Source organism: Psammomys obesus, unplaced genomic scaffold (assembly GCF_907164565.1).
Source record: "Psammomys obesus unplaced genomic scaffold, mPsaObe1.curated_primary_1811, whole genome shotgun sequence".
Lineage (NCBI taxonomy): Eukaryota > Metazoa > Chordata > Mammalia > Rodentia > Muridae > Psammomys > Psammomys obesus.
In genome coordinates this window covers 14444919-14458044 of record NW_026596109.1, presented here as the reverse complement: position 1 = coordinate 14458044, position 13126 = coordinate 14444919, and the positions used below count along the sequence as shown (strand labels likewise).

The window sequence follows — 13126 nt, the reverse complement described above, 5'->3', positions numbered from 1 at the left end:
GCACATAACTCTATATGTCACATTATCTAATAGGTGACCTACATATGGAAGACCCCAGGAGAGGGCTGGGATGAAAGCCGTGGGGGGCAGGGCTCTTCCTCCCATCATAAGTAGCTCTTGTGTAAGGTGAGCCTCTGGGCCTCTTATTTTCTCTATTGTCTCAACCTAAAAGGTGTTGGGCATAGAAAAGAAAAAGACAAGACCACACCCCTTCTCATTAAGTCTACACCTCTCCTCATTAGGACACACCCCTTCTCATCCTTTCCACTCGAGTTTCTGGTTGAGCAAACAGGAGAGGAAATGTGGGGGAAATTAGATACAAGAGTGGAATTGCGAACTGAGCAAGAGTGGACTTTGGTAACTGGTAGGGAAGTAGTGGGGCCTGTCTGGAGATACTAGGAGATGAGGTTGAGGGATCTGACAGATCATGGTTAACTGAAAGAGCTAAACAAAAACAAAAACAAAAACAAATTGAGCTATTTGTCTTTAGACTCCAGTGAATTAAGGCTTCTTAATAAGCTGGTCTGCTTCCATAGTGGCTGGGTACCAAGGAAGCCTTGTGCTGAGAACATCTTAGTCCTCACTGTTCTAAGGACTACTGCTGTCATTAACCACCCCTTATTATGATGAATGGAGAAAAGCCTCAGTGAATCAAAACATTTTTGCTTCATCCACTGCCTCTTTACTGCCATTCTTTCACAATGTGCCCCTTTATTACCTCAAGAAGTATATCTTTGCAGATCAAGAGACACTTTTCCTAGTCAGAAGAGAAAGGAAGGTTTTGTTGTTTTCATTCTCATATGGGAGAATGCCCACACTTGACACAGATATATTTCCAGCTTTTCAAAACACGTCTCTGGATCCACTGATGGAGGGTGTCAGAGTGAAGATTTAAACACATCCTAGTCTGAGAGCAAGGTCCCCAGAGGAGACACCAACAGCCACTTTCCCTCTGCCAAAAGGGAACCTGGGTACCTTTAGCACGCCCTGTAGTACCTCTTGTGTGCACCAGGGGGCAGGTGCTTGTTGAAATGGGGAGAGGCAACTACACAACCTGTTCTATTCTTGGCTCTGAAACCAGGTCACCTGGGAGAGCCATAACACAGATGCTTAGGCCCTGTCCTGAGATTCTGACTCCATGGGTCAAGTGTCCGGCCCAGGCATATGCATTTTAAGTATGCAGTGTGCTTTAACTATGAGTAAGCTTGTGCCAGGCACTCGTATCCTTGCTTGAACATCCAGCAATCACCGGCAAATGTGAAGCCTGGAACTGTAGCACAGCTCGCCATATTGGTTTCCTGGAATTCAGGGGGTGGGGATTTCTCAGTATGTCAAGCCCCCAAATAACCCCAAACTGTGTGGAACATGTTTCTGCTTGGATCAGGATTCACAGCCCGGCAGCCTGTCACAGAGGCCTGTAATATGCCTCTGGTTGTCACGGCTTCTGGACACTTCTCTTGAAATTCCAGCGCTGATGCATTTCTGTTCCCTCTGCTACTCTCTGTCACAGTCCTTGGGCAAATCAAAACCTCTTGATTCTGCCAATCCTCTGAGATGTCAAAGAAAACCGGAGTCACACAAGAGCCAAAATGGTGAAGAGATTTTGTTGCAAAAGTGAAGGAAGATCCCAGAATAGATTTGGGCTCCATTCTGAATGCATTGGGGATAAGTGGAGATGCAGATAGAATGAATAGGGCAGCAGTACATAGAAAACATTATGAGGAAGCAGCAGGGCTCTCTCTCTCTCTCTCTCTCTCTCTCTCTCTGTGTATGTGTGTTTTTCTTCTCTGTGTGTGGCATGGGGTTCTGGCTGAACCAAGCTACCAGGCTTCTTTGGAAGAACCATCTGAGGTGATAATATACACAAACAGGCGAGGAGTGAGATTTGATCAGACGTTGATGGTGATTAGGGAATAAACGTGGAGGATTCTTACTAAACTGCCTTGGCAGCATTATGTACTAAAGTTGGAATTTACAAGATAGTTCACACATGGGACTAGGAGAAGGTTCATAAGTCTGACTAAAGTTTAGCCAAGCAGAGAAAATCAGTGAGCCAGGACAACAGTTACAGGAGAATACACACAACACTTCTGTCTGGAAGGGAAAAGTGTACCTTTTCTTTGTGTCTTCTTTTTTCACACTATTTTTACAGAGGCCACAGACTCTGAAACCTTAAAGCTTAAACACTTCCAGAGAATGGCAAAGGGGGCTCAGTGAGTGTCAAAGGCGTGTTCTCGGGTTGCCTGACTTCTGGTCTCTGCATTTCTCTCTACATCACACCCACACAGTGTAAACCTCTCCCTCTTTTTGGCATTTTTCTAAATACCCTTGGCTGCCAGCTGCCTGTCTCCTCTTTTCCTCCTCTCTTTGTACCAGCATTGAGTATCACTGGTCTTGCTATGGGACATTGCTAAGTTTCTGTTAGAGAACTTTATCCATAATTAATATGATGGCAGTTTATACAATCACAATTTTTCACATATTCAACAACAAACAACTACTTTGTGCTAAACCATTTCAGTGATTCTACAAGAAAACCAAGAGAAGTGGCCTACAATGCTCCCCAAAATGTTGACAGAGTTTGGGTAGAAGGGTGGGGGGATGGGGAGAGTGTCTGTACATGCATCCACACATAGACACACAGATTGACACAAACTGACACACAGAAAGACAGACACAGATACACACACACCCACACTCACACACATATCATGGTGGATAACCAGCACAAGACCTCAGCTTCTGATTTTGGTTTTCCGCCAACTTCCATGAGTGTACTGTCCCAGTTTAATCCTTTGATTCTCTTTTGGATCCCTAATGTGACAGTCCTCTCGGCTCTCTATCTCAGACCTGCTCTTTTCACCCTGTGTGGCCATTTGTGTGCCTCTGTGATTTTTATCTTTTGATGACCTTTAGGCCCGTATTCCAGAGGGATGTACTTTAGACTTGGGTGTCCATATGTCTCGATTGGATAGTTATCACAGCTTTTGTTTCAAACCAAGACTCTTTCCAATCTGCCCTTTCTCCTTGTGTTCAGTTGCTTAACCAGGGACCGGAAGCCTCATCCCCTCCTTCCTGCTCCTCCAACATCCCAGTAACCACCATGGTCTTTGAACTGTTGAATCTTGAAACTGTACCAGTTTTTACCAGAAAACTCACCTTTTCTACCATCAGATTTGAGGTGTGATCTAGACTCACCCTCACTCCACAGCAACTTTTCACCTAACTAATCTTCCTACTTGTGGCTCAGGCCAACCCTCCATATTAGACCCTCACATTATATCACAACCACTGGAACATACATGTGCGGGCTTCATTGTGTTCCCTCTGCTCACAGAATGAGCCTCATACTTCTGAAGGTGCCCTTCGGAACCCACGTCATGGAGTGAATCATATCTCCCCAAAGGCATGCAGAAGTCCTAACCTTGGGTACCTCCGAAAGTATTTTTACTAAGGAAAGGGGCTACTGAAGTGTGACTGCTTAGGATGAGGCCGCTCAGGAATGGGATTGGCTTGAGCCTGCATGACTGGCATAGAGGTAAATTGGACACAGGCAAGGAATAAAGGAAGGATAACCTCGTAAAATAGTGGGAGACTGAGACGTATTGGCCCAAGTCAAGTTGTTCCTGGGGCTCATACAACATCTGGAAGAGGAAAGGAAGGGTCATCTACAGAGGCCTTGGAAGGGGCATCACCCTGACAGTACTTTGATCTTGCATATTAGCTTCTACAAGTCAAGGCATTGCATTTTGTGTGTGTGTGTGTGTGTGTGTGTGTGTGTGTGTGTGTGTAATTGGTTATGGGAGTTTGTGTTAATCTACATGGTAGCCTCAGTAGTATGATCCCTTATGATCCTAGTACGAGATCTATTATCAAATGTCTCAGTTTCCCCCGCTATCTCAGACTAATTGTACAGGATGCAGTAGAACCCTCTGAGCGTACTTATACCTAGCCAGTTCTGTGCACACAGGGCCTGCATCTGCTGGACTCTTCTGCAGATTTCTTCCTTCTGTTCCTATAGAAGCTTCAGGTGAACACATACTATATGTTTCCAATTTGGTCATGGCCTGCTTCCAGCCTTCAGCATTTAGCACTGACGCTGACCTATGAGGCTAGAAGAACCTGAGTTTACTCACGTGTTCTTCCGTGGTTTATGCTGGTGAGCGATGAGAGTTAAAATGCTCCTTCTTGCCTCCTCATTATGGTGCCGGAGAGGACGTCGACCCGAAGCCATCGACTACAGCTCATGGTTCTTCACCTCCCAACTTCTAGATGGATCTTATAGTTTGCCAAGGCTGCTTAGTAGGCCTGAGGGAGGGCGACCCACAGAAAGGGGTCTCCCATGTTTCACCGAAGCCAGCATCTAATAGCTGTCCCTCTTCAAATGAAAAATGGGAGAAGCACTACCTAACTGTTGTTTAGTGACCCCAGCCCCCACTCCTTGGAAATAAACACTCTTTCAATTAGGAATATTTGTCACCAGGGACAGTAATTCTGTGTCCTACCAAAACAAACACAGTTGTAATTAGTTTTATCCAGGAAGAAAATTAACTCTGTTTATCTTGGCATAATTAATCATTGACCTCTTTCTGTCCAGGCAGCTTGAGGGAGGGGAGGGAGTTGGGGGTTGTGATCTATAGCAAGGGGGCATTCCAGGACCCATCTATTTCTTCTTGTAGTCACACAGCTGTCCACATGAGTTATTTGAAATAATATTCCTAGCCAAGAGTTGTGGAGCTGCCTCTGAGCTGGGATGGGAGGGACACGGAATAAAGCTGTGGTTTTATGTGTTCTGTCTAGAGAGGTTTGGATGGGAATGAATCAGATAGGCTTGAAAGCATGTGGAACCCAAGATTTTTTTTTTTTTTTTTTAAATGTCTTTCACCTTGAACTTGCAGGAGTCCTGAGATTGGAGAAATAAACCCCTGGGAAGGAAAGAAGTTTATTTGTTTTTATTTTTATTTTTATTTTTATTTATTTTTGTTTGTTTGTTATTGCTTTGGGATTATGTATATGTGTTTCAGTCTTGATTCTGATATCCTCTAGTTGTGTGACCTTGGATATACATTCTGAAACCGTCACCTTCCAAGTTTAAAAACAAATGAAAAAAAACCCAGCCAAACAAAAAAACGTGGCGTAGGATCAAGGTTTGGGTACTCCATTCCTGTAGGGACGTTTTGGAAGTGAGGTGTGCCATGCCCCTAGCGTAGGGCCCTCCACTGACTATTCTGTAAGTGCTGGCAATTTTTGTGGGCTTTGTATGATCTGACTGAGCGCCCAGGACTAGGGGTCTGTTCTCTTCATTTCCTCAGCCCCACCATTCTCAGAGGCTCTGCTGTGCGTCAGCTTTGTCTGAGCGCTGGAAACACACAGAGGTATTGATTAACCATGACCCTTGTCCTCATGGAGCACAGCTCAATGGGGAATACAGAAGAAAGCAGGGAGAAAAGGAAGGGTTGAGGTTGGTCGGTGACAGATAGATAGATCTAGACAGATAGACCTCTTCTTGGTGTGTCACAGAGCAAGGGGAGCCGCTGGGAGACTCCCTAGAAGAGGTGCAATTAGGAGACTGCAGGGAGTCTGATTAGCTGAGCTCTGGACTTCTCAGTGGATACTTTAGTAATACTTAATCCTCAGGATAACTCTAAAAATAGGCATGAAGGAGGGGGCCAGCAACAGAGCAATTGAAGCTCACAGATGGCAAGTCATTAGACTTCAGCTGCATGACTAAATGGTGGTGCGCCTGGGATGGGAACCGGGTTTTTGGGATCGATGCGGAAGTCTGTGCTTTGTCAGCTTCTCCTCAGAGGTGCTGGCTGAGATTTAATGGCTGGTGTCCTGCCCCAAGATCCCGAATCAGGGCATGAAAGCCGTAGAGTCCCCAGGGCAAGTTTCCAGAGTTCACAATGGCTCTTCCGAATCAAGACTTCCTGCAGAGGTCTTTTAAACAGCTAGTCAGGCCGATTGTTGCATCTTCTCCATCTGCTGGAGCCAGGAGAAGGCTACCTTTGTGTGATGCTGTGCAACTCCGTGAAGACAAGCTGCCGTGCCGGGCAAGGAGCTTGTGCTCTGGATGGCGGAAGCCAAGGAGGCCACATCTGGTGCTGAAATTCTCTGGAAGGAACCTGAAGAGCTCACGCTAAACAAAAGGACAGGCGGGCTAGGCAGAGTGAGCTGCCCGATTTAAGAGCAGGGTTCCTCCTGTCCTTGGGTCAGAAACAATGGGCTTCTGCAACAGTGGGCAGCGGTGGGGGTCACACCTTGAAGTAGGAAAGAGAGCCAGGCTACAGACAGCTCCTTCTGCCCACTGGAAATAATGAACTCATTGGCTTTGCTGCCAGTGGCAGGATGTTGGGCTTTGCCCTCTCCATAACCAGACTGGGAACTGGCAGCTAGGAGAGTTAGACTTCAGTGGTGCAAAGAACTCTGGAAAAGGAGGCAACCACAGATTCTAAGGACACCAAAATCGTTTTGTCCTAGCCACAGTGACAGAGTTGCAAGAATGGGCGCTCAGGTGGCCATGGAGACTGCACATTCCAGGAAGCAGCGGGAGAGAAGGCGTCAGGCAAACTTTTGTCTCGTGTCCCAGCTCTGCCAGCGACAAGCTGGACAAACTTCCTCTCAAACACCTCAGCATCCTCCCTGTTACTCTCAAACTGACAGCTGAGGGGGAGTGAGGGCTTCAGATAACTTGCAGGATAACCTAGTTTCCTTCCTGGCAGGATCCAGCAAGAATCCCAGTTTATTGTGATTCTGGACTCTCTGCTTTGACAAGAGTTTCTGTCCTAGGGTTTAAGGACTGAGTGAAAGAAAATCCCCATGTACCAATACCCAGCCCCCTGGGAGCTTCGCTACCACGGCCCCTGCCACTTGGGGTGCACCTCCTTGTGCTCAAGCCCCCTCATTCGCTATAGGGCTGCAGATCCTACACCACAGAGGTTTCCAGCATGAGCCCCGGCCAGGCACATCTGGGTTTTAGACCTGTCCAGGTAGACTGATAGCAGGGTTCCTGGCACATAAGCTTCTTAGACAGAGCTAAGGAAAGTGCCAGAAAGCGAATTGAAGGCTCACCCACCCCCAAGAAGCTGCAGCCCAGAGAGAAGTGTGTATGGCACTGGCGTGCTATCTACAGTCTAGGCTTTGTGGGAGAGGAAAGAAGGAGGGTCGCGGAGACGCTGGCACAGTTTAAAGTCCTCCTGTTAGAACTTTATATGAGGGGTTTAACCAGCAGGAAATCTAGACAGGAGTCATTTTTTCCCATTTCTGGATGAAGCGGCTGCTCGGCCTGGCTCCCCTGTGGCTCAGATAAGCTCAGCAAACATTTATTGAGCACATATACTGGGTGGTAGACATTTTGCTTTGGATTGGTTCTGCATACTCAGGGGAGCTGTTAGCTCTCCGAGAAAAGTAGTGTCCATGTGTGCCTCTCTCTTTCTCTGTATGCCTTTTGCTTGTTTTGTGGCTGAGCGCGTGACTTCATGTGTGCATACCTTTGCGCGTCTTCCCGTGTTTGTGTGATGTTTCTGTATATTTGTGCATGTGTGTCTGTGCTTATACATGAGTGTCTTCATGTATGTCTGTATGAATGTCTGTAGGTGTTGGGAAGGACAACGGTAGGGCAGTCTGGATGCATCAGCACAGGATGCTGCCAATTCTCACTGTCAGCTTCTACTAGGGTCAGTGGCAACTCCGGTGGAGAGGAACTGAAAATGGGATTGTTAAGATATCTTGACATGTTGGGGGAGGGAATGATTGCTAAGGTCAAAAGTAGAGAAATCTGCCTGATAAGCTAACGACAAAAGGCTTACAGAGACACATTCTTACCTTCAGACGTGTTCAGGGTTCTTGACAGAAAGCACTCCTGTAAGATGGTGAATTTCAGACGTGGGAGTGTTCACCAGGGGCTGGGGTGGCTTTTCAATGAGACTGGACCATCAGTCTGAGTTGCAGAAAGGCCTGGAGATGGAGTATTTTGTGGAATGGGTTTCCTGCCTCAACCCTTTGGTTGAGTAGTGGGCCACTTGCAATGATCATCTTATAATTGTAGTATGCCACTTTAAGAGTTTAAAGCTTGTGGGACGGTTTCTGCAGGGAAAGCTACATAATGCATTAGTACCTTTCTTCGAGGTGTTGCATGGAGGTGGGAAGCTTTGGGCTCAGGCTTTCCCTGTGTTAAGCAGCTTGTTGGGAAAAGGAAAGGCAATAGGATGATCATGCAAGGAAGTGGCAAGAGAGGGGGAGGTGGGGACTTCACACATGGACTCACTAGGCTCTCACTATTCCAGTTGCAGTGTCTGACGGGATGCATTCAGTCCTCATACTATCTTCTCAGAATTTATGGATGATGGTTGACAATAAATTCAGCCTAGGAAGGCCCAGGTATGCCTGCCTGCGGTGCCAGCTCTGTTTGAAAAGCATTATTACCTTCTTCAGGGTGACTAGAAAAGTCTCAGGCATGAAAGGTGACTTGGGGGACATGTCTAATGATCCCCACTTAGCCAGCAGCCTGGCTTCCTCCTTGTTCCCTGCTTGATTTTTCCAACCTGTGGGTTTATGAAAACAGAGGGCGGTGTTTGGCTCCCTCTGGTGGTCAAAAAAGTCTTTTATAAAACTAAAATTAAAAAAAAAAAAAAATTGACGGAAGCCTTTCTTCACTGCCCAGGAATGGTCCATATGGCACTGTTCTTGATTCCCATCTTAAGGAAACCCTTGTGTAAGAGAAACTTACACAATGTCCGGATCCCTTGATGTCCTGCAGATAAAAGAGGAGGATGCCCTCAAATTCCTTGCCGCAGGAACCCACTTAGGTGGCACCAACCTTGACTTTCAGGTGGAGCAATACATCTACAAGAGAAAGAGAGTTGGTATTGACATCATAAATCTGAAGTGGACCTGGGAGAAGCTGTTGCTTGCAGCTTGGGCTGTTGTTGCCATTGAGAGCCCTGCTGATGTCAGCTTCGTCTCCTCCAGGAACATTGGCCAGAGAGCCGCGCTGGTTTGCTGCTGCCACTGGAGCCGCTCCATTTGCTGGCCGCTTCACACCCAGGACCTTCACTCGCCCGATCCAAGCAGCCTTCAGGGAGCCACGGCTTCTAGTGGTGACTGATCCCAGGGCTGACCTTCAGCCCTTCACAGAGGCCTCTTACGTCAACCTGCCCACCATCGCTCTGTGCGACACAGATTCTCCTCTGTGCTGTGTGGACATTGCCGTTCCGTGCAACAACAGGGGGCTCATTCGGTGGGCCGATGTGGTGGATGCTGGCCCGGCAAGTACTCCAAATGTGTGGCGCTATCTCCTGTGAGCCCCTGTGTCTGATATTTACTTCTGCAGAGACCCAGAGGGTATTGAGGAGGAGGAGCAGGCTGCTGTTGAGAAGGCCGTGACCAAGGAGGAATTCCAGGGCGAATGGACTGTGCCAGCTCTTGAGTTCACTGCTGTTTAGCCTGAGGTGGCAGACTGGTCTGAGGGCGTGCAGGTGCCCTCTCTACCCATCCAGCAGGTACCTACTGAAGACTGGAGTGCCCAGCCAGCCGCTGAGGACTGGTCAGCAGCTCCCACAGAGCAGGCCACTGAGTGGGTTGGAGCCACCACTGAGGGGTCCTGAGCTGCTCTGCAGACACCTGAGCAAAGGGGGAAAAAGGTGGAAGGAAAACAAAGTTCCTAAAAGCTGAAAAAAAGTTTGACAGAAGTAATTGTGCATGTTTATGACTGTACTATGATGTGACACCATGCATGCATATTTCATGATCATAGCTGAGGAATTTGCGTGTCTGCTCTCTCATGCTTTTGCTTCAGTTAGAATAGTTCAGAGGGTAGGAGTATTAAAAATCCTATCGGACCTCCCCCATCAGTGGACTTAGAGAGGGGCAGGGAGGAGAAGAGGGAGGGAGAGTGGAATTGGGAGGGAATGAGGGAGAGGGCTACAGCTGGGATACAAAGTAAATAAACTGTAATTAATATAAAAAATTTAATTAAAAACTCCTCCTATCTAGCTGTTTTGGAATGTACAACTCATCACCATTAAATTCTGTAACCTTTTTGTGCAGTAGTTCACCAAATAACAATTATTCATCTAGTCTGTTTGCAATGACTTTCAATAAAGGAAGAAAAAAAAATATCACCGCATGGGAAGGGTGTGGTGGATCCAAAAGTTAGAAGGCTGTTTTAGGAATGGGGTTTCTGGAGTGCTGTAGGAGAGCCACATAACTCTAATGACTTAGGGGATGAAGCAGAGACATGGAAGCTAGATGGAGTGAAAAGGATAGGTGTGAGCTAGACCCAGAACGCCACCACATATCTGAAATTATGTACAGCCACCATCAGCTGAGGAACTTCCAAGCCTCTACTCGTGTAATCATAGGGTTGGGCTGCAGTTACCAATCATCTGGGGGGTTAAAAAGTACTGAAAACTGGACCCTGTCTCAAAGAATGCCGTCTTAACATGTCTGAAGCGGGGTGTGTACTTTCTTTTTTCTTTTTGAAACTTAGGGCCCTTGGGTAGATGGCTCAGCTGTCTAAGGTGTCTGATGCCCAGTTTGATGACATGACTTCTATCTTGAGGACATAGGAGGTGGGGAGATCTGACTCCTGTGAATCGCCCTTTGACCTTCTCATGAGGGCCATGACACTCACAACCCCTTCCCTAACATGTGCACATAAAAAGTAAATAAATAAGTTAAAGTGTAACAAAATTTTCTTTTAAAAAAGCTCCTTAGGTGACTCCAGGGCGGCAGGAAGGCTTAAAAGCGCTTGAACTGTTTTAGGGCAGACCCCTCTGGCTGTTATCACCTCTAATTCAGAAATTGCTTTTTGAGGAATTTGACTACACGTAACCTGTGTTCTATAGCGGATGGTGTTATTTCACCGTCAGGACAGTGTGCTGACATTCATCACCCATAAACCTAGACACGGATGCGGATGTTTCCATCCGTAAGGACATCTCAGCAATGGGCCCAGGGGATCTGATTTATTCTCCATGGCCCTAATGTAATTAAGTGTGCATTATAAGAAAGCTGCACTTTGGGCAGAGAGAATGGCAGCTCCACTTTTCTCTTAACTGGCCATTTTGCCTAGGTTGCCATGGTATTGTCTCGGCAACAATTGTGGGGCAAGCGTGGGCTTGCTGGAGAAAGACACCCTGGGGAGATGTTTCCAGGCCTCTGGACTTTGTCACTTTCTTAAGCACTATTACTGTATCTCCTTCTCTATTCCTCCTCCCTGTTTCCTTGCATGCAATATAACACCGAGGGAGAAAAGACAAAGAAAAGGCAGGCTTCAAAGTGAGCAGCTATTCTTAAAACAAGCAGAGATTTGTAGAGTGAGCTGCTCCTATTAGCATCGTTCAGAGGGCAGGCATTGTTCGGAGGTGCTTTGGGGAAACCATGTGCAGAAAAAGGAAACGTGTGAAGCACATTTTAGACTTCTGCCCTGAGTACTCCTGAACTCTCTCAGGTCATTGAGTAAGCATTCACAAGAGATGGCTAAGTGAGCCCAGATGGGCTACAACCAGATGGCACGAGCTCTGGATCAGATTAACAAGAAACCACATGGAACAGTGTCCGCAGTAAGAACCATCCCTGATTGAGTGCTACCCAACACCAGATGCCATGCTGCAGACACCTGAGCATGAAAACAGGTTGCATGACCTCTTCTATTTATTGCTCAAGGCCTAGCTGCCTGTGATACCGCCCCTTTCCGACTTTTCCAAGAATTTTGTTTGGCAGGAAGAGTTTTGCAATACCCTCAAACGAACTCAGTCTGTAGGGTCTGGTCTTGATTATTGTTGGGTAGCAAGAGATAGGTTGGACGCTAGAGCAATTCAGCTTCTCCAGAGTAAGTTACTGTGCAAAGGACACTCTGTTGGCCTCAAAGAATCCCATTAGAGTAATTTTACTTCCCAGTGTGCACCCGGTCATTGTTTGCAGTAGCTGAAGGATACAGCCAAAGTGTTAGGAGCAAAATCAAAGGACTGTATCAAGGTAATAGGCTATCCGAGAGTTGTCAGATTACAGCAGCAGGAAGTTCCTCTGGGTGAAAAAAATATGTTAACTTCTGTCTCACCTATCATACATGTGTATATAAAAATAATATTTTGAAAAATAGGTGAAATAATCTTATATCTGGAAATTGTCATCACAACAGGATGACCTAGAATTTTCTTAGTACTTTGCTTCAGGAGTTGTGCTAGGTTCTATGTAAATAGTAAACACTATTGCTAATTCTTACCATGTGACCAACAGATAAGTTTTCTTATTCCATTTAACAACACTGGAAAATATCATCCCAAATGGTTAATCAGTTTGCCTAACTGTCAGTACTTGGTACATTTCGCAAGTGTCAGGGCTGGGATGCCAGCAGTGAGTCTTGCTGCCTCCCGGTGATTTCCATCACACCAAGGTACAAGTATGCAGATGTTTAAGATTCCTGGCAATGGTAGAATGTGATCTTCCAGAAGTGGGAATCTGGTTCTGAGGACATTTCAGAAATCTCCAGGATGTCCAGGATGCTTCTCTCATGGGAAGAAGAGGGAGGCTGATAACCCTCCCAGTCCAGGAAGTGCCCTGCGAATCCGAATTGGACAACTCACACTGATAACCACAGACTAAACATACATCAGTAGTGTCTGTTGAAGAAAGAAATTGCTCTGCATTGGCACCAGTAAAGTTCTAAAGGACTTTACACCAGGGTCTTTGAGAGAGTGGGAAGTTAGTGTGCTCTGTGGTGATCAGGGAAATTGAGGTAGATTTTTGCCTCTGCCTGTGGAAACTTGCTTTCTACCAACCATTTGCCATGAGCAGGGGTCATCATGCTGTGCTGACAGCCTTTCTGGAGAATCATTTTGTCTATTGGTAGTCATTGTAAAGCCTGCAGAACAAGTTTGACCTCTAGAGGGCACTCAAACACTTTTATAGACTGCAGCTTCTGTTCAGAGGAACATTTAACAGGTGTGCATGTGCTTCTGTCCAACCTTGTCGAAATCATTGTTATGTGTCTGTAAGTCTGGCTGTCCACTTACAATTACAAAAAAATGTCTGAGAACAAACATCCTTTATATTTTATCATTAATGCCTTCATTTGTCCATCCATCCATCCATCCATCCATCCATCCATCCATCCATCCATCCA

The 13126-nt window shown here is 46.4% G+C and overlaps 1 pseudogene; it reads left to right on the top strand.

Annotated features, from left to right (window-relative positions):
* Positions 1 to 8731: 8731 nt before the first annotated feature.
* LOC129692609 (40S ribosomal protein SA-like) lies at positions 8732 to 9819 on the top strand (annotated as a pseudogene).
* The last annotated feature ends 3307 nt before the right edge of the window (positions 9820 to 13126 follow it).